This window comes from Amphiprion ocellaris, chromosome 5 (assembly GCF_022539595.1).
Source record: "Amphiprion ocellaris isolate individual 3 ecotype Okinawa chromosome 5, ASM2253959v1, whole genome shotgun sequence".
NCBI classification, from domain to species: Eukaryota; Metazoa; Chordata; class Actinopteri; family Pomacentridae; genus Amphiprion; species Amphiprion ocellaris.
The window spans coordinates 83,330-106,601 of NC_072770.1; the positions used below are offsets into that span (position 1 = coordinate 83,330).

Sequence of the window (23,272 nt, forward strand, 5' to 3'; positions counted from 1 at the left end):
TATATCTTCAGATGTTAAAATATCTGGCCTCTGTACTCCTGACTTTGAGAAAAGACCTGTGTTTACGTTCACTTCCACTTTATATTTCGGGCTGAAAATAGGAAACGGAATTCTGCTATAGAGTGATGCCGGTTGTCCTTCTCCTGAAACGCTTTCAATCTTAATCTGACAGAATCGTGTAACCAAACATCTAGCTTGAAGCACATTGTAAATTGTTTTATTTTAATTTTCACAAAAAACTTATGTATACAAATTTGAATTTAATAGTAAAATACTTTCAAGAGGTTGCTCACGCTGCCTGTGCCAAACTCGATCCTCCAGTCAATTTGCAAAGCGGCACAAGTCTGTTTTATGCAAATACAAGAAGTGTGGGAAAATTCTGGAGAACAGAGATGACTGGGAATGACACAGACTCCACCAACAGACACTTAATTCTCCAAAGAGAATTGGCACACTTCAGGAAGCTGCTGTCCCCCCAGGAATCCTCCCACCCTCAAAGCTGAAATGTGGAACCAGCTGATGGTCACAAATCAGTCATGATTACAACCACAGGTTTAAAATGTATATTGATTGTAAATGAAAAACAGAACAGGCCAGATCATTTTGATTTTATTTCAAGACAAAATAACCACAACAGATTCAAAATTTTAAAATCGTCAGCCAGCCAATGGCATCGTTTCCCTCCAGATGGGGGGTGATGTAATGCTCCGTTTCTATAACAACACACAGCCAGCATCTGTCACACAAGTCCCTTTGTTGTTCATTGACCACAGCACAGGGAGTCAGTGTGGGAAACTCAGATCAACCTCCTACTCACACTGACGACAAAGACTCGACTGCATCTGGACAGCAGCAGGATTATTGTCTGAAGTTGTTTTACAAGCTGTCAATGGCCACTCAACTCTGCCATCTTATACAAGGTTTTCATAAAATTGTGTTTTCAGTGAACCCAAATTTATCAGAAATGATGCAGCTGTTTAAAATTAAACAGCTGAATAAAGTGATTTAAAACTCACTGATTACATCTTAGATTTTAAGTCATGAATCCATAGAAGTAAGTACAAATATCATATCACGTCAATCTTACTTCTACATCTAATGTCTACAGTACATTAAATTGTAAATGTTATTCCCTGATTTGTGTGAAGGGACGATACATTTGTGCTTGATCTGATCTCTCCACAGGGTCACCACTTTCTCAGATCCACATAGAGTTCCCCTCCATCTCCCCCAGTCCTCCACCTGTTCTCCTGAGATCTAACTATTGTCTCCTGCTAATGTGACCACTGAGCATGTGGCAGGACAGATCTCCTTTTTCTCTTCTCTGATTGGCTCACACTGTGGGAAACTTCAACCAGACCAAGACCCACACATTCATATGGAGATGTGGGACTATAAATAGGAGGGATGAAACCACAACAGATCACATTCTCTCTACAGAGACCTCTACAGCTCACAACCATGGTGCCTACAACCACTGCAGCAATCACCAATTCTCAGGAGCATCTGACTCTGACCCACAAGGTAAATTGGAGATTCATGGACACTTTAACATCTTTTATGAGAGCTTGTGTATGCTGAACACTATGCAGTCCTGAACAGCTTCACTAATGACTTTGTTCTTCTCTCTGCAGCTCAGAAAACCTCTGGTGGAGAAGCTCTGCAGAGAGCGAATCAACAGCAGCACTGAGCAGCTCAAGTCTCTCCTGGGTCCAGAGTTCCTCAAACAGCAGCCAGACTCCAGGATGGAGAAAGCAGACATCCTGGAGATGACAGTTTGCTTCCTGACACACAGCAGCAGCAGATGAACCAGCAGCAGAGAACACTGTTCAACCACTTCAACAAGCTGCAGCCATTCTCTGATAACAACCTGACAGAGGCTGACTTCTCTCCTCTCAGCTTCACAGTATAGACCAGCATCACCAAAGACTAGAGTCCAGTCAACAGCGCCCCCTGGAGGCCGTGGTAGACACCTGCACACTGGAGTTACTACCAGACATCATTTAAATGACCACATTGGTCAAAGATTACTGGACTGAACTCTAGGAAATATTATGGACTTGTTCTTCTGTATGTACAGAAGGTTGATCTGTGTTTTGTTTTTTGTACAAGACAACATTTCCTGAGGAAATGACAGCAACAATACCTTTCAAATTAAGAAAGAAAAAATCTTGTCATGCATGTTGCATGAACCAAATCTGATTGCATCTGCAATTACTAGTTCTTACCATACTTCATGTACTCATAATTAAATGGTAACATGTATTATCTTTTCATTAATTTTGATCATTGTGATCAAGTTTATGTCTGTTTTATGAGCAAATTCCCAAAATGAACAAAAAGCTGAATCTGTTGTAAGATGCAGCCGTTTATCTTTTAATCCCTTCATACTAAAAGGTTTGCTTCATAAGACAATGTTCTTACTTTTATGTTTCCCTGTGCATTATTCTATGCATTTCTTAACAATTGCTTAATATTGATCACTTTGATCTCACATCTTAAATGTCATTTTTACGGACATTTTGTCACAACTTAACTCACTTTCTGTGATTTCTATACAATGATCTGCTTTAAGATCTATATTTTATCCCATAAAAAGTTTAAGTTTAATGTTGTTTTGTCACAGCTTTGAAGTGACATTTTTTTTTACCTTTTGAAAATCTGTTGAATTTTTGTGGTTGTTTAGAATGATGACCTGTTGTAAGGTAATTTCTTTTTGTTTTTAACTACTGAGAAAAAAATGTCAAAGGACAGTGAGGTTTGTCCTTAATATTTTAAGCTGTTTGTCTTTCATAAAGACAGTTGTTCCTTTACTCTGTGTGAGTACACTGTGTCTTGTAGAAATCTACAAGTTCTGCTTGTGATGTATCATCACCTCTTGTTGGAGCTTCATCCCTGAAGTGGCTCATTGTGCCTTGTTGAATAAACAAACAATGCCAGCTCAAAACTGTCTCTCCTGTTGTCATATGTTGAAGTTATTCTCATTATAATGATGACTGGCGTTCTCCATTTTCTTTCATTTTCACTTAATTGATAAGAACATGGTTCAATTAAGATGTTTGATTAATATGGGTTATCAATATTATGTCACTCTGTTCACATGAAGCAAGTCATAAAATATTTTGTTTGAAGACCCTATTGCTGCTCAGTGGTTTCGGTATAATTATCATTTTAAAGTTTGGTGGGGTGTTTTTGTTTTTGTTTTTTATGTTTTTTTATTGTAAAGGTTCTAAAGTTAACAATTCCCTCCCAAAAGAGGTCACACATTGCATCTAATTTGATGCATAATGAGGCACACTTCTATTGTTCCTGCAGAGAAAGTCGTGGAATGTGTGAAACCAGATTAAACTCACTCACAGAGCCCTGTGGAACAATCATAGACTGTCTATGGGAACAATACAGCCAGACCATTACCCCAAAGGGACAGAGTTTTGAAGGAACTCACCTCACAAAATCTTTTAACTCATACTGTTGGTTGTTCCCTCCATTTTATAAAGAAGCATAACTTTTTTAGAACCTCGTCATTTCATCCTGTTAACTTTGAACCAGTACTTTCAGCATAAGGTGTTAGACAACATTTCAGACTGGGATCAACGACGAGACCTGAAGAGGTGTTCGAACACAATTGAATTGTATCTTGATAAAAAATCAAATTTCTTGTCACAATAGGCAATCACTTCATCCATCAAGTTTGCTTAAAAAAAGAAATATGACAGTCACCAAAAAACATTAATTGCTCTGTCTTATTCTCAATAAATTCAACAGAAATGCCTGCTCTGAAATTGAGTATTGCATGTGTGGCGAGCAGAGGAGTCGGGGATAAACTAACGTGCTACAATTACTGAATGTAGACACCGGCCAGACAACGCCACCCTGGGACTTTCACCCAGGGAATTATAACCACCACTAATGAGAAGGCAACTCAGGTTCGTTCCACTGATGAGGCAGGAGACATGATTCCAGTGCAGGCAAAAGTATACAAATTTTATTTAATACTAAAAATACTCAGTTTAAAACCAATAAAAGAAAAAAAAAAAAACAACCATTCACACGAGATTGTTAAATGACGGGTTTGGGGACTAATCAGAGCTGGGGGCTCTGGTGGAGGTTTGGGCCAACGGACAACACAAGGGAGCCCAGGAGAAATCACCCCACTCACACGTGAACATGCACGCACGCACACACACACACACACACACACACACACACACACACACACACACACACACACACACACACACACACACACACACACACACACACACACACACACACACACACACACACACAACTGAGTGAAGAAATAAAAAAAACACAACCAAGGGATGAGCAGCACGCCACACAGGAAGGGGTTCCCACCACCTGAAGACACCAGTTCCCACCACCGGAGGCCCACAGCTTCTGCAAACCACAAAGGGAAGGGAACAGTCATTAACGGGGTTCCATAAATTAATTGACAAAATAACAATTACCAGCACTTAAGAAAACTACTTAACATAATAAGAAAAAGCAAGTTTATCAAAACTGAAACATTCAAATAACAAACTGATGAATAAACATTAACTTATACTTAAACAAAATCCACTAAATACAAAACGGCTAATCAAGTGCAGTCATGTGACACAAATCCTAAAATCAGACAAAGAAAATACCCAACAAACACAAATGGCCACGTGACTGCAGTAAATACTCAAAAAAAACAAGGAGAAAAGAGAGAAAATTAAACCCTATTTTCACACATGCACTCTGGACGTTAAAAGAAGCAGCATGTACAACGGTTGGTCAGCAGCCACAGAGACAAGCTGGAAGCAGCCCAGCACCCACAGCGCCAACACAAAAGCAGATAACAGACTGGAAGAAGACGAAGCCGACCAGCAAGTGTGGGCAACACAGACCCGCGTCTGCGAGACAAACCCACGGAGACAAAACAGCAGCGTCTCCTACGTTTGGGACCCTGTGTAGCCAGCACAGCTCCAGACAAACGGCGGCCCGCCAATCAGTAAATTTTGTCCGCCACGAGGGAACGGGGAGCTACCGGCAGCCACGGTAACAGCCGAAAATGACAAGCTGTTACACACATGCAACATAAACACATTATGGGATCGCAAGCGAGGAAACCTACCAGTAACGGCTCGCGAGCGGCTCACGGCTCGAATGGACGTACAGCAGCCAGCGAGCGGCTCAGCTTTCTGGCTATGGGCACCCAACAGTGACCCTATAAAAATAAACAGCCTCTATAACCACTAGAAATGAACACAGCCTTAAAGAAAGGGTAAACAATGCAGCAACTGCTACCATACCTGTTAGCAACGGTAAACAGGAAGTGAGGTAAACAGGAAGTGAGGCAAACGGGAAGCGGGGCGTGCCCCTGACGTTGCAGCAAGCAAACAGTGAGCAACCCTAGCCCAGCTTTATAGTGCATCCTCCTGCCATGATTGGTCAAAACAAGGCACGGTCATTATGTCACAGGAACATAACACAGCCAACCCAAGGAGAGTACAGCATTCATCCTGCTACACATGCTTCTGAAATGATTTCAGTTGTTACTTTGAAAGAATGTGGATATCTGAAAACATCTGCTATAGTCTCATGACATGCAAAAAACCAAAAGATCAAATGTCCACTTTACTGACTGATGTACTTGCATGAGATTAGCCATTCAGAGTTCACCATTACACTCTTGTCTAAAGGAATCAGTTACATTAATCATATACAAGTGACAAACACATGCTCCACCAATGTTCTTTAGAACTTTTCCATAACTTCAAAGGTGTAGATAAGTTTCTATGGTAGTCTTTCTTGAGGGCAAAAAGCAAGGCTATTACTGAAGCAATGGTGCTTGGGAGGCCCAGCTGAAAATTAGCTGCAGTCGACAGTCTTGTCCAAAAGTGATTTTGAACAATCCAGCAAAACATAAAATTCATAAAGATTGTGAACACTGTCCACCATCAATGTTCATAAGGAGCATCTAAATGACTTCCAAGATGTACCGAAGTTTCTATCGATAGTCTATGTTGATAGCAAACAGAAGACCCTTCAGCATGGGAATGGTGCTTGGGGAGTCCTTTGAGATCACAGAGGATTACTGCCTAAAGGACACATGACATATCAATGATATCTTCTCCGTCTTTCACCATCACAGTGCCAACTTCCAACCCAATTGGTAAGCACTAACTCATCATCCGTTGCCTATTCAAAGAAATAAAAATAGCATTCACCATCTTTGTTCAAAGAATGGTAGAATCAACAAGGTATGCTTGAGAAAGTCTGGGATTTGATCCCATATTTACAGCATGAACTTTTAACAAAAACACTTTTCTGTAAATTGTATATTGTCTTAATGATTAAAACATTTATTTCTTTAACTGCATTTTTTATTTTTACATATCCATCACAAAGTTATGTAATATCCCTTGTACTTTGGAATTCATATCTATCAAATCTAATGTCATACTGTTGCCTCTGGGTGATGGTGTGAACCAAATTGTGAAATTTTGTCATGAGGAGAATATTTATCTCTGTTGATGTTATATCCATGATTTTGTGTTTTCTTTTATGCATTTGTTTTTATTGTGACATATTAACTATGTACAGAAGTACTAATTGGGGTGCAATTCTAGTTTTGAAAAGCAAACAGGATTACAAATTAGCAATCTGTTCAGTAGATGGACAGAACAGCATTGGGAGGAATACATTTAAAGAGCATGCTACATGCTGTGACGACAATAGTGACGACGACAATAGCGACGACAATTAGAGCAACAACGATGATGATGATGATGATGATGACAATAGCTACGAAAGCGGCTACAATGACAGCAATACCAACAGCGATGAGGAGAACCAGCAACAGCAACAAGAGCAACAGCAAAAACAGAAACACATACCAATCCCCGATGCTGCTGCGGAGCTGCCGATGTTCCACAAAGTGGCCTGGACATGCTACTGGAGGGCTCGGTTGTCGATCGTCCACAAGGTAATGGTGTTGAGCTGGGACAAGCTAATGGTTTTGATTGCAGTGGAAGGAGACTACCTTCGAGCCAAGGCCGTTGCGTACAAGATCTTCGACTCTCCCTCGCTGCACCCTCAGTATTCCAAAAATTTGGTGAAGCTGACCTGTGCGCCCAAGCCAGGAGCACTCTAGGCATGGCCGCAGGGGAACCCCGTCCAAAGCCTTTCGAACAGTCACTGCTCATGGACCTGACCGAAGAGCAGCTGGACCTGTGTTTCTTGGGGGAGATCGCAGGCGACCTCGAGCTCAAAGTCAAGGTCAAAGCCCAGGAGTGCTGCCCGGAGGGAAACAGGCGCGCTCTGGATCAGGATGTCGTGGACATGACCAACACAGGCAAAGCTATGCAAAATCACATATGGTACATGCTCACGACGATGACTGAGAGCCGATTTGACCCGTTTGACAGCAACGAGGAGAGCGGAGACGAGAGCGACTTGGTCCAAGAAGAAGGAGGAGGAGGAAATGAAAAGGAAGAAGAAGATGAAGAAAAAGAACAACAACAAGAACAGAAAAAAGGACCCTGGGGGCGGGGCGGTGGGTGTTCAGGTGGAGTCACTGTTTACGGTGACAAGTTGTGTTTGACATGTTTTCAGCCAATGTGAGTGTAACCCTCTTTTTAAAGAGGTGTCAACTTACAACTTACCTTTACCAAAGTTGAATGTGAATGGTTGTAAATGATTGGGCCAGATGGTTCGACTACTCACAGGAAGAGTGAAATGAATGAGACTCAGACAAAGGCTCAAAATAATACAAATGCCAGCTTGTATTTCTTTTTTTTTAGAAAAAATCATATAGAAAAATAAATAAATTAATTTCTGAAAGAGGAAAAAAACAGTATATCTTTTTGGTACCAACAGTTTCTCAGTAAGGACCGTCTGTTTCCACAATCACAGTGTCACATCAAATCTTACCTGGGTGCACCCTTCTAATCACATATTCCAAGTTAAAGTTCAGTGTAATTCACAGTTTCAAAAGCAAAATCAAACAGAAATTGCATGACTCACAATAGATCAGTGTCCTACAACAAAACCCTCATTTGAAGGAGTGGTTCCCACAATTCCACTCCAAGTCCACTTCCTGCATGTGAAGATGTGTCAAGTCCATATGAGTCCAGGTAAGTAACCGACCAAAAGTTCCAAGGGAGTGTGTGTGTGTGTGTGTGGTTTTTGGGAAAAAGGCAGCAAGTGTGAAATGGTGTGGATGGGTTTTATTGCAGTTGGCCTACCACACTGCACCATGCAGCAGAGGGATGAATCAAGCAGTTCTTCCAGAGGTTTGGCTCGCCATCAACAACAGGTCCACTGTACATAATAAAAAAACTGACCTGCCAACAACAGTGTCATAAAACACTATAAGTCTACAAATTATCATATTTCACAATATATCTACATGTGAACACGTCAATTGTAACATTAACCATGTTTACAATTCGAATTACAACAGTGAAAAACGTAATATTAGCATTGTTGTCTAATGCATTCTTTTCACTCACTGTAAATCTTTACATGAAATCACATTCACACATCATAACAGCAGAATAAAATATTACTCCAATAAACACATCGTGAATAATTTTAAGAGACCACTTAATGAACATTTTTTAAGATGAGAACATAACCAGTGCATACTAAATCTAAAAACTGAAAACTGATTTTCTCACCGATCTCACGAGGACAACGTAGGAGCACGTAATGGCGCCGCTTCAAAGCCTTGACCGTCTACATACCACAAGTACGAAACGGACCAAAACCAATTAAATCTTGAACTATATGAATCGTCTTCGATGTATAAATGCATAAAATTACATTAAACATGAATAAATTACCGTCAACTCTTCAGTCCGTACCGGTTTTGTACCCGTTTCTGTAGTTCTCCGTCACGGTTTTGCTAGCTTGTGTAGCGCTCACATCACAGGCAGAAAGAGCTTCACTACCGGAGACGGAAGGAGTAGGCGGGTCAATGCGCCACTTTGTAGCAGCTCATTGGCTAAGAGCAATCTGTCAATCATCCCAGAGGAGTTAACCCTTTAATCGCTGACAGTACCATTTATTTATTATAACAAAGTACAACAGCTAAAACTAATCTTATCACGTTTGTGGGCTTCAGATCACATTTATTACAGCCATAATTAAATATGGGCTACATGAGCAACTAAAACAAAATAAAACAACAACTGTATGTGACCACCACACCAGAGTACGTCTATGATTATTGCCTTTTGTCTTTTTTGAGTGTGTGTGTGTGTGTGTGTGTGCCTGGTCGGTCGGGCTAAACGAAAACCAAACCACCGAGAAAAAAAAGCAAGACCCGATCAGTCGGGAGGAAGAAAGCCCATCGGTCTGGCTAAATGAAAACCAAACCAAACCACCAAAAAAACAAAAACAAAAGCAAGACCCAGTCGGTCGGGAGGAAGAAAGCCCGTCTGTAGGGCTAAATGAAAACCAAACCAAACCACCAACAAAAAATACAAAAACAAAAGCAAGATCCGGTCAGTCGGGAGGAAGAAAGCCCGTCGGTCAGGCTAAATGAAAACCAAACCAAACCACCAACCAAAAAACAAAAGCAAGACCCGGTATTTGGGAGGAAGAAAGCCCGTCAGTCAGGCTAAACAAAAACCAAACCAAACCATCAAAAAAACCCAAATAAAAGCAAGACCTGGTCAGTCGGGAGGAAGAAAGCTCGACCGACGGGCTAAACAAAAACCAACCCAAACCACTACTGCTTCTGCTACTGCACAACAGTAACAGCACCACCAACAAGAACAAGAACAAGAACCACCTCAGAGTCCTAGAACTGAAACGGCCTCCTCTGGCCCTTCAGAGTCAGATGAAGGACCCACCGACGTGCGATGGACACCACTCTAGCAGCTCGATCCCCAGGACAAGAGGGGACGAGCCCGATGAGGAGCACAACTGAGCCCAAGGAGAACACCCGGCGACGGTGACAGTGAAGCCCAGTGCCCAGGTCGCCCGGGGGCAAATGACGATGACGACGAAGATGGCGATGACGACGATCTTCACCTCCACCCAGCTCCGGGACCCACGGCCTTTGCCAAAGACGTGGCCAAAGACATAGTCTCCACGTTCCTGGCATTCATTCACCCAGACATCCAGGACACGGTGATCAAAATGACCAATCTCGAGGTGGAGGGTAGAGTGCGAGCTTCGGACGGATGGAGAAGGATGGACAGGACGTGGTTTCGAGCGTACCTGGGCTTGCTCATTCTCTCCGGCATCTACAGGTCCAGAGGCGAAGCCTGCAAGAGTCTCTGGGATCCCGATACCGGACGACCGCTATTGCGGTCCGGCATGTCGCTAAAGACGTTCAGAGCGTATTCTAGCGCGCTACGGTTTGACAACCGAAGGACCAGAGTCAAGGCGATGCCTCGGTTCGGACGAGTTGGCTGCCGCGAGACACGTGTAGGACCTGTGGTGAACCAGGTGGCCGGAAATGTACGTCCTAGGCCCCAATGTCACCGTAGACAAGAGGGTAGGTCCCGTTCAGAGGTAAGGTTTTTTTTTTGTGTGTGTGTGTATGTGTGTGTGTGTGTTACAGTTGCATCTTTGGTAACTCATAATGAAATTATTATTATTAACAACGATGATAATAATAACAATAATAATAACAATAATCACTCCCTTTTTCTTTTCTTTTATCTCCTCCCCTCTTTCTTTGCTCACCAAACAACAACAACAACACAGGCCAATGTCCATTCAGGCAGTACATGCCCAACAAACCAGCCAGGTACAGGCTCAAGATATGGGTCGCCTGTGACACAAGGTCCAGCTACGCGTGGCAGATGCAAATGTACCTTGGAAAATCCGACAAATGAGGTCCACTGGAGAAGAACCTGGCTTGTCGCGTCATCATGGACCTGACGAGGGGGCTGGGTTTGGGTAGGACCGTGACGTGCAACAACTTTTTCACCTCGCGCCAGCTAGCGGTCCACCTCTTCAGGGAACGAGGACTCGCCATCCTTGGCACCCTTCAATGCAACAGACCCGAAATCTCGCTGGAAATGCTCGATTGCAAGGGCAGGGCGGTGTCCTCCTTGATGGCTGTGACTGCCACGGAGCCGGGAGGAGGAGGCCCTTGGCTCGGACTGATCTCGTACGTGGCCAAGAAGAACAAAAACGTCCTCATTCTCACCATGGATCAGAGCGTCATCGTCGCCGCCGCCACCACCGCCGCTGCTGCTGTTGTGTCAAAATGTCTTCACAACTTGGGGTTTCTTCAGTTCTAGCTCTAAGTTCTGATTTTCTAAAGAGTTTGCAGATTCAAAAATAATAGCTGCCTAAGTCTCACCAATGCAGGCAGTGAAGAGTCTAGGAGTCAGTCTTCAGATTCAAAGAAGATGTGTTTATTCCTCAAAGTACAGGCCAAACACACTGAGAGATGCCCCGGGGCGTGTCTGAAGACCCCACCTGATGCACTGGCTTTTATACTGTTTAGTCCTGGTGGTTTTCCACGCCCCAGGCCCATCCTTCTTTTATGACAGGCCTCCTACATTTGACACCATTATATCACTAGTTTCGATTCTAGTGGAGCCAGGTAGAGGTTGCCCCCCTCCTTCTGGTTCCACTCCCATCCTCATCAAACCACTTTATTCATCTTTTTACAGTACATCATCCTTTCTTAGGTACATTGGGTCACACTGACCCAGGTCACATTGACCCAGGAGCACATCATCACGGTGCATCAGACTTCTAGCAGGGCATCTCTCGGTCACAGTCTTACATCATACCATTTTAATGAGAAAAACAGAAACTTGTGTATACCGATTGAGGCACTGCTAGGCACCATAATGACCACAACACCTGTTAAGCACTTATGTAAGCAAAACAACACATGCCAAGCTGGCACAGGTCACAGTGACCTGGACGTCTGTGTACACAGGTGTTCGTGTGCTTAGTGCTCAAAGGCTATCCATTACTATTAATGTGATTATTGATTACTGATTATAGTTTATTTATTATTGATCATTGATTATTGGAACTTTACCACTACACTGCCACTGCCGCTGATCCACCTGGGCTTCAGGAGGACAATTAGGAGAAGGAGGAGGAGGAGGAGGAGGAGGAGGAGGAGGAGGAGGAGGAGGGAAACCCGTTGCCATTCTCAAGTACAATCGTATCAACGTAGGGGCGGACAACCTTGACAAGGTCGCGGCCACCTACAGCTGTAGAAGAAAAACGCATCATTGGCCCATGGCCTTATTCCACAACATAGTGGACGTCTCGGCCTACAACGCATTTGTCGTTTGGCGCAAACTTCACCCCGAATGGATGAGTGGAAAACTCAACAAGCGAAGGTTGTTCCTGAAACAGCTGGGCAGAGCCCTGATTGAGCCCGTGTCAGGCGCGACGAGACCATCTACTGTCCCCAGGGCGCCACAACAAGTTTGCTGCTGCTGCTGCTGCCAGGACGCCTCCGCCGGAGCATGCGGTACACCACAAAGACCACCGCGAAGACCACGAAGATGAAGACCGCGTACGTCTTCTGGTCAGTCTTAGGAAAAAAAGGAAACAATGCCTGGTCTGCCCCAGGAGCAAATACGTCAAGACAAACACAGTATGCCATCGGTGTCTGATTCAAGTGTGTTCTGGCTGCATGATTTGCTACTGTCCCAAAGAAGCAGCAGCAGCAGCAGCAAAGAAGCTGACTCCACACTGCCCCCACCCAGGGAGGTCCAGAACAACCCCCGCTACCCCCTAAGAAACAAAGACCCCGACTGACCCCCTTCCTTCTGTCTCCTCCTCTGGTAAAAAGCTACTAAGCACTTTTTTTCGATACTGAAAGTAGTTATCGAACCAGACATGTAATGGCTGGCTCACTGGCTTCTGCCTCTCTCCCTCTGGCTGGCTGGTGATCAGCGCAGAGGGAGAGCAGCTGAGGCAATCCACACCTGTGGGTAACCCTAACCCTAGACCCCGGCTTGAGTTGCCTCCGGCTGAGGAACAGCACTTGGCCCTCCAGATAGAGGACGTGCCCCCATTCAAATCATGCATTTATGTAATTACTACCTTCTTACACTTGTATATATTTCATCGTGCAATTTATGTATAAAAACAGTATAATCAAGCTAATGTGTTTAAACCAACTACGCTTAATCAGCATGAACTATGAAAATAAATCATGTCAACTGTTTTACACTTGATGGGTGACACAGTTGACATGTAACACAGTTGACATTTCCTCCATTTTTGGACTTTCTCCAGTACATCTTTTTTTCAACAACTGCTGTAAAGATGTGAGAATAGGTACATACATAAATGTACGTTCTGATGACTCAATAAGATACTCTACTGGTTTAACAAATGGAAAGTTCTCTTCAAAATATGATTTTCTTCTCTTAGCTGTTGACAGGGGTCCTTCAGATGTAACTGATTTATGCAAAACGTTACTATCTGAGACACTCTGGACAACCTCATTCACAAGCGTGTCAGTGACTGTACAGCCATGTTTTTCCAGTATCTAGATTACAGATTGTCTGACAACAGGTTCTGAGAGTGAAAACAACTGATCATTATGCTCAATGATCTCCTGTGTTGCTCTCTGTGAAACATGGAGAATGGTTTGCATTTTCAAGAAAATGCAGCAAGATTATGCTGTAACTGCTCTTCTAGTCCCTCAGTGCTACTGCTTCCTATTGGGTCAGTTTGATTTTCATCTGCAAACTGTATTGGATCAGGTTCAATCTCACTATCCTGGGGTATATTTGTTACACTTTGCACTACAACTCCTACATCATAGTCTGATGTATTTTCATGCTCTCTGCATTTGTGTGCATTATACGTAGAGTACACGTTTGTCATAAACTTGCAGGCCCTGAACGGACATGGCACCATTTCCTTCCGTCTTAAATGCCCTCTTAAATGAACAAACATGTCCCTCTCAACAAATGGCTGCTTAAAATCACACACAGGGCAATGAAAGGCCCGATCAAATGTCAAATCACGACTCTGTCCACTGACCATTCTGTCCTCAGAGTGTACTCTTGACAAATGTACCTTTAGTGAATTAAAAGTACTAAATGTACACTTACATCTGTTGTAAAGGCATGGCAAAGGTGAAACTGTGGAATACTGGCCATGATAGAGTCGATAATGTCTCAATAACTGTATTTTTACAGCACTGGAATAAACACACAGTTTACATGTCCACATGATTTGTCCCCTTTGAAAACGGCTGACATTAGATTTAATCGTTTGTCAAAGCCTAAAGCAGTTCGTTATGAATATCTGTTTAACTCATGGATTGAATTTACTATCGCTCTTACCTTTGATCCCAAGGAACAATGTGGCTGAAAGCGCCAAGTGGGCTGCGGCTTCTCCAATCAAATACCTTGACGTTCGTTAACTGAAAGAGAATAGAACACGTGACTCAAGTTTGAATTGTCTAGAAGTGTTTGCTACCCAGCTAATGAAATAACAAGTAAGGAATATAACATTTAACTGAGGTTTTTTTAGTTTCTGCTTTACTTCATCTGACAAGTCCAACAATAACTCTGAACTGTGAAATGGAAGCACTTCAAGCTAACATCGTCTGCTCCACACGCAGCTAGCAAGGTTCTGCCTTCACAGTGTGTTCTATAAACTAGTTCAAATAGCACAACGCAGTAACAAAATAATAGGAGCAGCTAACCTGGAACAACAAAACGTAGGGTCCCCGTGTCCCGAGTGAGGAAAATAAATCTGTTGCACCACATTTACGGCGGTGAGTAGGTGCGTCTCCTCTGCTAATTCCGCTGGTGCGCTGCCGTCACGGCGAGCTAGCGTCCATTAAGCGTGGCAAAAGATGCATTTCATACCTATCGCGATAAAACGTGAAGCAGACTGAAGCGGAAGAACTTTTAAGTTTAGATGTTTTAACAACACTTCATTAATTAAAAAAACATTTTTGGCGAGAATGTAACCATGCAGCTTACTAATATGTGTTCACTTTAGCCATAAAATGCCTAAATAAAAAGTTTGCTCTGGCAATTCGGAGATGCCGTGTTGCAATATAAACAAGCTTCCTGTCGTTGTCAGAATTCAGAAAAAAGCTCATTACCTAACGACGACAAAAAATACATGACCGGTATATAAATATATATATATATATATATATATATATTTTTTTTTTTTTTTTAAAAACAGAATGTTTAATATCGATGGCCAAATGTAGCGAACTTCACTGACTGGAAGGGTTAGCATTGAACAAATGAATTTTTGGGTCCCCTGTTGCCAAAATGTCAGCCCATTAAGCTGATTATTTGTATTTTTTAACATTGTAAACAGTATTTTATCAGACTGACCCCAAATGCCAAAATGTTAGTCCTGTAGGCTTATTAATTTATTTTAAAGATATAAATAAAATATTATCAGACTAACTTCAAATCTTTAAATTTGCGTGTGTGTATGTGTGGGTTGGGGGGGGGTATTTGGATGCATTTTTAGGTACAATGTAATGATTTGTGAACTGTAACAAAACACAAAATAAAAACCACAAGCCATAATTTGTAATGATATAAAATGAAGTTAAAGAAAGTGAGTCAGTGGAACAAATTGAAATTATCTCATCAATACTTAAAATGTTTCACAAATACAAGAGCACTTAACACAACTGAGTTATTTCAATTCATTTTTGAGTTACATCAGAAAAATCATTAAATCATTAAAACTTCTGAGTTGGATTTGTATGTATTCATACATATTGTTATCCCTGTCAGCAGATTGAATTCATATTTACATTTTTAAGGTCAAATTACAGTTCCATCAAAAAAATTCAAGTGAAAAGTCAACAAGAGGATTGTATGTTTGTCCTTGCAGAGAAACTTTACAAAGTTGACGAAGCCCTGTTGGTCTCGATGGAGGAGAAGCACAGAATGCTCAGTCAAGAGATTGAACAACTGGAGAAGGAGAATCGGACCGTAAGACTTTTGTACTAACATTTGCATGTGTCCGATAGCCTAGATAGTCTGGATATTTGCATTGTTGTATACAATGAGGGCTATTGTACTGTATTGATTGGAATTGGATCAAGTGGAAACTAAGAAAACCTGAGTACTTTCAAGAAAAAATGTTGCACAAAATGATGGGGAAATGGAGATGTATATGATGAGGAAGTGCAAATATTTTTAAGCTCCAACTGAAACATGCTGTATTTTGCCTTTGGGCTGTTCTAGATTACATATTTAATTGTGCTTGGTTCTGTCGGTAATATGAAACATCTTCAGCGTGAGCAACAATACATCAGATAATTTTCCCTCTCCTCCTGGACAGGACCGTCTAATGACCAAGAGAATGGAAAAGGTGAAGTTGCAGGCAGACCTCAAGAAACTCCAGAGTTATCGAAGCAGCCTGGAGACTTTCGAAGCCAATCTGGAGAAGAAAGCTTCAGAACTGGATGATGAGCTGGACACCGCTGGTAGATATGGGCAATATATTGTTCTTCTAACCTTGTCAGTGAGCCAATCACAGGTAGGATGCACTGAATAACTTGTCTGTTAAAAAGCTAAAACATGTTTAAAAAAAAAAAAATCTGTCTGGATCTGAATTTTGATTCACAATGAAGTCTTTACAGTTACTAAGCAACTGGAATTACACATTTCCAAGTTCTTTCTGAGCTTGTGCACACTTGGCACCAACAAAAAAGGACTGTAGTTTAGGACTGGACTCATGTCTTGGCTGAGATCCTTTCTCAGTTTGAGTCCCTGTTTAAAAACACTTAGCATTCCTCTTTTTAATTAAGCCACTGGAGATCAGACTTTACAGTGTTTTGAAACGAGAAAATTAGTTCTCTTACTATGAGCTGGTAATTATTCAGTTCAAACTTTACTAGTAACTACACTGGTTTAAAGTATTACATAGTTGCCCAGGTTAAAATAAATGGTAATGTAGTCACAAATAGGATGATTGGCTCTTACACAACAGCTGTGAATGTTTCCAATCAGATCAGAGGATTGTATGTGGTCTGATTTCATATACGGCAAGTTAATCTTTGTAATGTTTCAGTAAGTCATCTGGAAACTCTGAAACGTGAGAGGAATGAACTGCAACAGCTCCTGCAAAACCAGAAGTTTACTCCAGCTGATGGAGAGAGGATCAACAGAGAGAAGAGGGAACTCCAGCAGACCATGTCCAGTCTCAGCAAGTCTCTGGAAGATGCTGAACAGCACAAGTGGAATGAAGAGATCGCGTTTGCCAAAGCCAAAGAGAAGGTACTGTATGTGTACATTTCTTGTATATGTAGAGACGAGGAGACATAAGCTTATTTGGTTAGCTGGTTTTAAATAATTTTTGTAATTTCAGTATTATGTTTTACTGTGTGTCTGTGCCTTCATGCTACCTGTCACGGGCCGGGCAGATGAGAACCCAGAGGGCAGGCACACAGACCAGAGTCAGGTTAACTTAACCAATAATACTTCTTTAATAAAGCAAATGTATCAGCATAAAGTGAAACTCAACCAAACTCAATTCACACAAGCCAAGATTAAACTATAAACTAATAATCCGATTAAATAAACCAATGAATCGGGCCGAAGTTGGAACTAAGGGTGGTCAGCAATAAAGTGAACAAAACGGCTGACTTACGAACACCTAAATCAAACGTCGGGGTGGGCAGGCACGAGGCACCGGTTCCGGCGAACCCTCTTTTCGACCGGGGTGGAGCCCGTTCGGAGTTGGAGCCGGGGCCCGACTTGGCGCCGGTTTTTTGTGTTTCAATCACCGGAGCTGGGACTCCGGGCTCCAAAAACTGGGGCCGTTTCGGACACCAACTCGTTGCTGGGCCAGAGGTGGCCAGAGTTGAGAGCCGAGCACGTCACGGGCAGAGGGCGGGGTGACATCTAAAAACATCTAAAAAGATAAACATAGATATGATCATCAACTTATTGCGCGTGTTTAACCGCTAAGTAATCAATGCAAGCGTAGTCGAAGCTAAGTAGCTAAGCTAACGCTAGCACGTTTACTGTTAAGTATCCAAACGTCTTTGATAATTACCTTTCTTCTCAAACGTGATCGCCGGGCATTGGAACGGCAACGCCGATGGGTAACCCCTAACAGAAGGTTTTGCTGTTCAGCGATGGCGAGACACACTAGCAAAGCCATGAACACCACTCCAATGAAGTCCTCCATTGTTGTTGTGTGGGTTTCCGTACGGCGTGAACGCTGTTGAACGGCTACGTACGCAGTACGTACACACGTTTTGTGGTGGCGCAATGACGCAGCTCCAACTTTGCTCCTTCTGAATGGAAACACAAACCCGTTCTGGGGCGGCACGAGATTTGAACCAAAAAAGCACTGGCTCTCAACTTTGAACCAACCTAGCACCTGGTGCTCTTTGGTCGAAAGCCCTATGAGACACACGCTGGTACTGCCAATCGGGCAGCGTCCAAATCACCCGGCAGGTCGGCCAGGTGAAACAGCGTCGCGGGGGGGAGTCTCTCCCAGGGACGGAGGAGGCTACTGACGGCTAGGTCGGCAGGACAGAGGCTGTCAGGCAGCACAGCCAACAGAAACTGCAAGCCGAGTAGACAAGGCTCAAACACGACTCACTCAGAGAGCGTACAAAGAAGTGTACCAAAAGAGCAGAGCAACCTGTCCCCGTAGCAGACGCTAGAATCTGGCAGGGGAGGTGAAGGGCGAGCCCGGCTTTATCCCTGGCTGATGGCAGATCTTGATCCAGCTGTGCTCTCTCTGCAGCTGGAGCCCATGAGCCCTGATGACTGATGCAGTCAGAGGCGCAGCACAGAGGGGAGCGGGGCCAAGAGTGAAAGCAGGAGACAGGAGAGGGAAAGCAAGAGAGAAGAGAAGATGAGGAGGCGAGAAGTGAGGAGAAAAGGAGGGGGAGAGAGAGGAGAAGAAAGACAGGGAACCAGGGCGAGACTGTGACAAATAGCTGGTTCTTATGACTCGTTCTCTAAAAATAGCCGGTTCTTATAGCTCTTTCACTAAAAAGAGCCGGTTCTTATGACTCATTCTTTAAAAATAGCCGGTTCTTATGACTCATTCACTAAAAAGAGCCGGTTCTTATGGCTCGTTCACTAAAAATAGCCGGTTCTTATAGCTCTTTCACTAAAAAGAGCCGGTTATCATGGCTCGTTCATTAAAAAGAGTCGGTTCTTGTGACTCGTTCTCTAAAAATAGCCGGTTCTTATGGCTCATTCACTAAAAAGAACTGGTTCTCATGGCTCGTTCTCTAAAAAGAGCCAGCTCTTTCTGTTTCTTAAAGTAATTTATTTATAAAAAGCGACTCTGATTGTTCACCTCAAAGAATCGGCTCTAGGAGGCATTTCATTGACATCACTACAACTCACCCATAATCAGAGACCCTCTACTTGTCCAGGGCTGCAGGATTCAAATAAATGACTTTTCCCTTTTAATAGTTACTTAGATATTGTCATTCAAACAAAGCCTCAAGTTTCAGTGTGTGAAAAAACGTGCTGACAAGGGGCAACAGACAACTGAACAAACAACCTGTGAAAGTACTGGACATAAGAAGCAAAGATTTCACATATATGTTTACAATTATTAGTCATTTATGCTATAAAACTTTCAGGCAAATGTATTTGTTTATTTAAAGTTTTGATGATTTGAGATGAAATGACCCTGTATAGTTTATCTGCTGGCTAGCGTTCAGATTGTCCTGTGTTAATATATAGTATTACATCATAATTTATTCATTGATTGTATTTTTTATTTTTATGGTATTACATCATAATTCACTTGTTGATTGTATTTTTTTATTTTTAAGCATAATAAGGGTTGCTAAATAAATGTAATGGAGTAAAAAATACAATATTTGCTTCTGAAATGTTTTGGAGAAAAATGATAAAATAACAGAAAATGTAAATACTCTAATACAAGTAACTCAAAATTGCGTTTAATTAAATCATGTGAGTATTTCTACTTCCACTGCTATGTATGTGCGCCTCCTTGTGGCAAGAAAAGTAATAACAGCAGTGTGGGGCTACAGATTTCCAAATGCTCATGTTCTCCACGGACAGGACACTAACTTCTGCTGGGGTTGTAGCATAGCGCCACCTGCAGACAATGTAAGCAACACACCGGGATGAGTGAGAATCCAGTTTGTGGCTGTCTCCTATCAACAGCGTTTGTTTAAACAACAACTACAATCTTTTATTTTAACTTTAGCCAAACATCTTTCATTGCATTAATAAAATACAACACATTCTGTTGATGAGAAAAGAGGCACTGACAGATGTTTTCCTTACAATGGGTGTCAGACCAGGTAGTGATGGATTACATGTTTTATAGCTAATGGAGGACAACTTTATCTTCAAGAACAACACTGTGAACGGTTCCTCAAGAGACTCTTGTCAGTGGGTATTCCTCTGATCAAAAAACGTCTCAAAAGCAACTTACATGTGATTTAATTCACGTTGGACTGACACTGCAAATAATATGAAACAAATTCAGCTGTCACTGTTTATTCAGTGGTAATAAAGGAAAAAACGACAATTTAAAGGGTAAAGACCATGAGAAGAACCTGCTGCACATCAATCAGCACCACAAACAACACAACATTACAAACAGATGTCTTTCATGACAAAACAGCAGAAAGTAGTCATGCATCTGATATTTATTCCACCCAAAACCCCTGAATTTACCTTCAGTGTGCCTGATGCAGAGCTGTACAGGATCAGCTTCTCACTGTGGATCAGATAACACTGTAACACAAGGAGACATGACACACACACACACACACACACACACACACAGAGAGAGAGAGAGAGAGAGAGAGGGAGAGAGAGAGAGATAGAGGGAGAGAGAGATAGATAGAGAGAGAGATAGAGAGAGAGAGATAGACAGAGATAGACAGAGAGAGAGAGACAGAGAGAGAGAGAGAGAGAGAGAGATAGAGAGACAGAGAGAGAGAGAGAGAGCACTAAAATGCTACAGAATCAGTTATCTCACAGTGACAGGGTTAAAGCTAACTTCCACTGGAGGCTACTGAGCTTTACTTCTACTTAACTGAACATATGTCTACTTCAGCACATGTGGAAATGATTCAATTCAATTCAATTCAATTCAATTTTATTTATGTAGTATACTTTTTTTGGCCTGTGGATAGTAGGAGAAATCTACAAAGAGTTACCATATAGAAGAAGTTATTTTGGGTACCTCTAGCTCTACAAGTAAAATTACCATTTATTGTCCACATTGAACACATTCAGTGATTCCCAGCTGGAGCATTTCCACGTTAGGACAAAACTTTATCTGGTCTGGACTATGAAACAAGTTCAACATATCCAGGGTATCTTCTTGCCTGGCTTCTGTCAAACTCCCAACTGCAGTCATGAAGCTGACTATCAACTCAGTAAGTCAACCTGAACATGGATATGAGCACGTTCTCATGAAAGAGGCGAAGTGGGTCTCACATGACCAATCATAGACATGGACAGGTCTACTGGCACCAGAGGGACATCTATCCATCCATCCATCCATCCATCCATCCATCCATCCATCCATCCATCCATCCATCCAATTCAATTCAATTCAATTCAATTTTATTTATATAGTGCCAATTACAGTCAAATTGTCTCAAGACGCTTTACAGAACCCATATGCCTGAACCCCAGAGCAGCCCTAAGGAGACAGTGGCAGGAAAACACCCTTTTAACAGGGAAAAAATCCTCGAGCAGAACCCGGCTCTAATGTGGGGGAACCATCTGCTGCTGGCTGGACGGGTTGAGAGGGACAGAAGAGGTAGAGAGGTAGAGATAGAGGGATGGAGGTAGAGGGGTAGAGGTAGAGGGGAGGTAGTTAGCAGGTCATGAAAGCCAAGTGCTGCTGCATCCTGTTGTCTTTTCTTGACTTGCGGACAAACCTCTGGCTGTTGCACTAAACTGTCATTAAAAAAACTCACCTACCAATGACCACACCGTAGACAAAACCCACCCTGAGATGTTTGTTCCAGAACTGCAAACAGAAACTACAGGAGCACGTGAGAGAGCTGTCAGCTGCAAATACAAATAACAGAGGAGGGATGTCTGGAATGGCCTGCTTTGTTGGCTGCCTCTGTGACCCGACCCCGGATAAACAGAAGAAAATAGATGGATGGAAAAGCAACAGATACTGCAGCGAATGCCAGGAAGGGAGCTAGCAAATACTGAGCTTTTGATCATGTAAAGTTCTATGCTTATCAGTGTCAGGGAGGGTGGATCCGAATGGAATTACAGTTATGTATGACATTAAATATAACCTACTGGCCTTGACAGATATCTGGTGGTCAAGAAAATGCCCCAAAGTTATAAATATTAAGGTTATAGTTCATGTTAACATCATGTTAGATTTCCTTTCTGTCAGATTTAGTGTCTTTGTGGACTTTCAGGGGCGTCGCCCATGTGAGACAGGTGTGAGGAGTGACGTCATGTAGTGATGCTGACAGAGGAATGGGTGATTGATGAGTTAACAGTCTGCAGAGAAACCCTCCATTAGAATGAGAGAGTGAGTATTTTCTAAGGAATATGTGTGATGTTGTGTCTAATTAATGCTGTTGTCATGTTCATATTCTTTATTTATTCTTTGACTCAAACTGTAACTGAACTGTACTTTATTAAGTCAGGAATGTGATGAGAAGAGGTTAATTTTCTCCGTCTGACGTTATGAGTGTTAAGTTGCTGCTGCGCTGTGCACAGATAGCATCACTTCCGTTTTCAGAATAAGAGCGTGTCCATGTTTATATATCAGGAGTGTTTTACTTTGAATCGTAAGACTGGAGGTTTTACGTTAATAAGTTTAAATAGCGGCAATATGAGTAATTGATGGTGTTTATGGATAAGCTCATGATTGTAGAGCATTTTATTAACATTTCTGTTTGTAATACTTGTCTTACTGGAGGAAGATTGTGTATTTACATTTAAGTTATGAAGATATGTTTATTATTTCCTTTCCTTATAGAAAAAACACAACCACAACTGCAAGTAAATAACAATCAACCAAGTCTCTGCTTTTTTCTTCCTATTCTCTGGAGAAACTGGCCTCAAGTGGTGTTCTGGCCGACACTCACTGTGTGGATCTGGTGATGACACAGAACCAGTGCTGAAACCAAGTAATTTCTGAATATCTCCCTTTCAGGTTGGGAGCCCAGGATTATCTTGGTTTTACATATTGGTCTGTATAAAACAAGTAAAACACTTCACATGATTTGCAAAATACACTTCTTTGTAATTTGCTTCAATTATTATACACAGGTTAGGGAAAGGTAATGTGAAATTATGGATTGTTTTGGGATGAATGACATGAAACAAAAACA

At 42.2% G+C, this 23,272-nt stretch overlaps 1 long non-coding RNA gene and 1 pseudogene across 2 annotated transcripts; one reads left to right on the forward strand and one right to left on the reverse strand.

Moving 5' to 3' along the window:
- The first annotated feature begins 1,425 nt into the window (after window positions 1-1,425).
- Window positions 1,426-2,946, forward strand: LOC111564439 (transcription factor HES-5-like; annotated as a pseudogene).
- Window positions 2,947-3,957: 1,011 nt separating this feature from the next.
- LOC118469874 (uncharacterized) lies at window positions 3,958-12,651 on the reverse strand. Of its 2 annotated transcripts, XR_008601698.1 has the most exons (4): window positions 8,838-12,651; window positions 5,301-8,730; window positions 5,123-5,215; window positions 3,958-4,401 (listed from the first exon to the last, which is right to left on the reverse strand). It is a non-coding gene; the product is annotated as an uncharacterized LOC118469874 (long non-coding RNA). The 2 variants fall into 2 exon arrangements; XR_004846850.2 differs by having other exon boundaries at window positions 5,301-12,622.
- Between the last annotated feature and the right edge of the window lie 10,621 nt (window positions 12,652-23,272).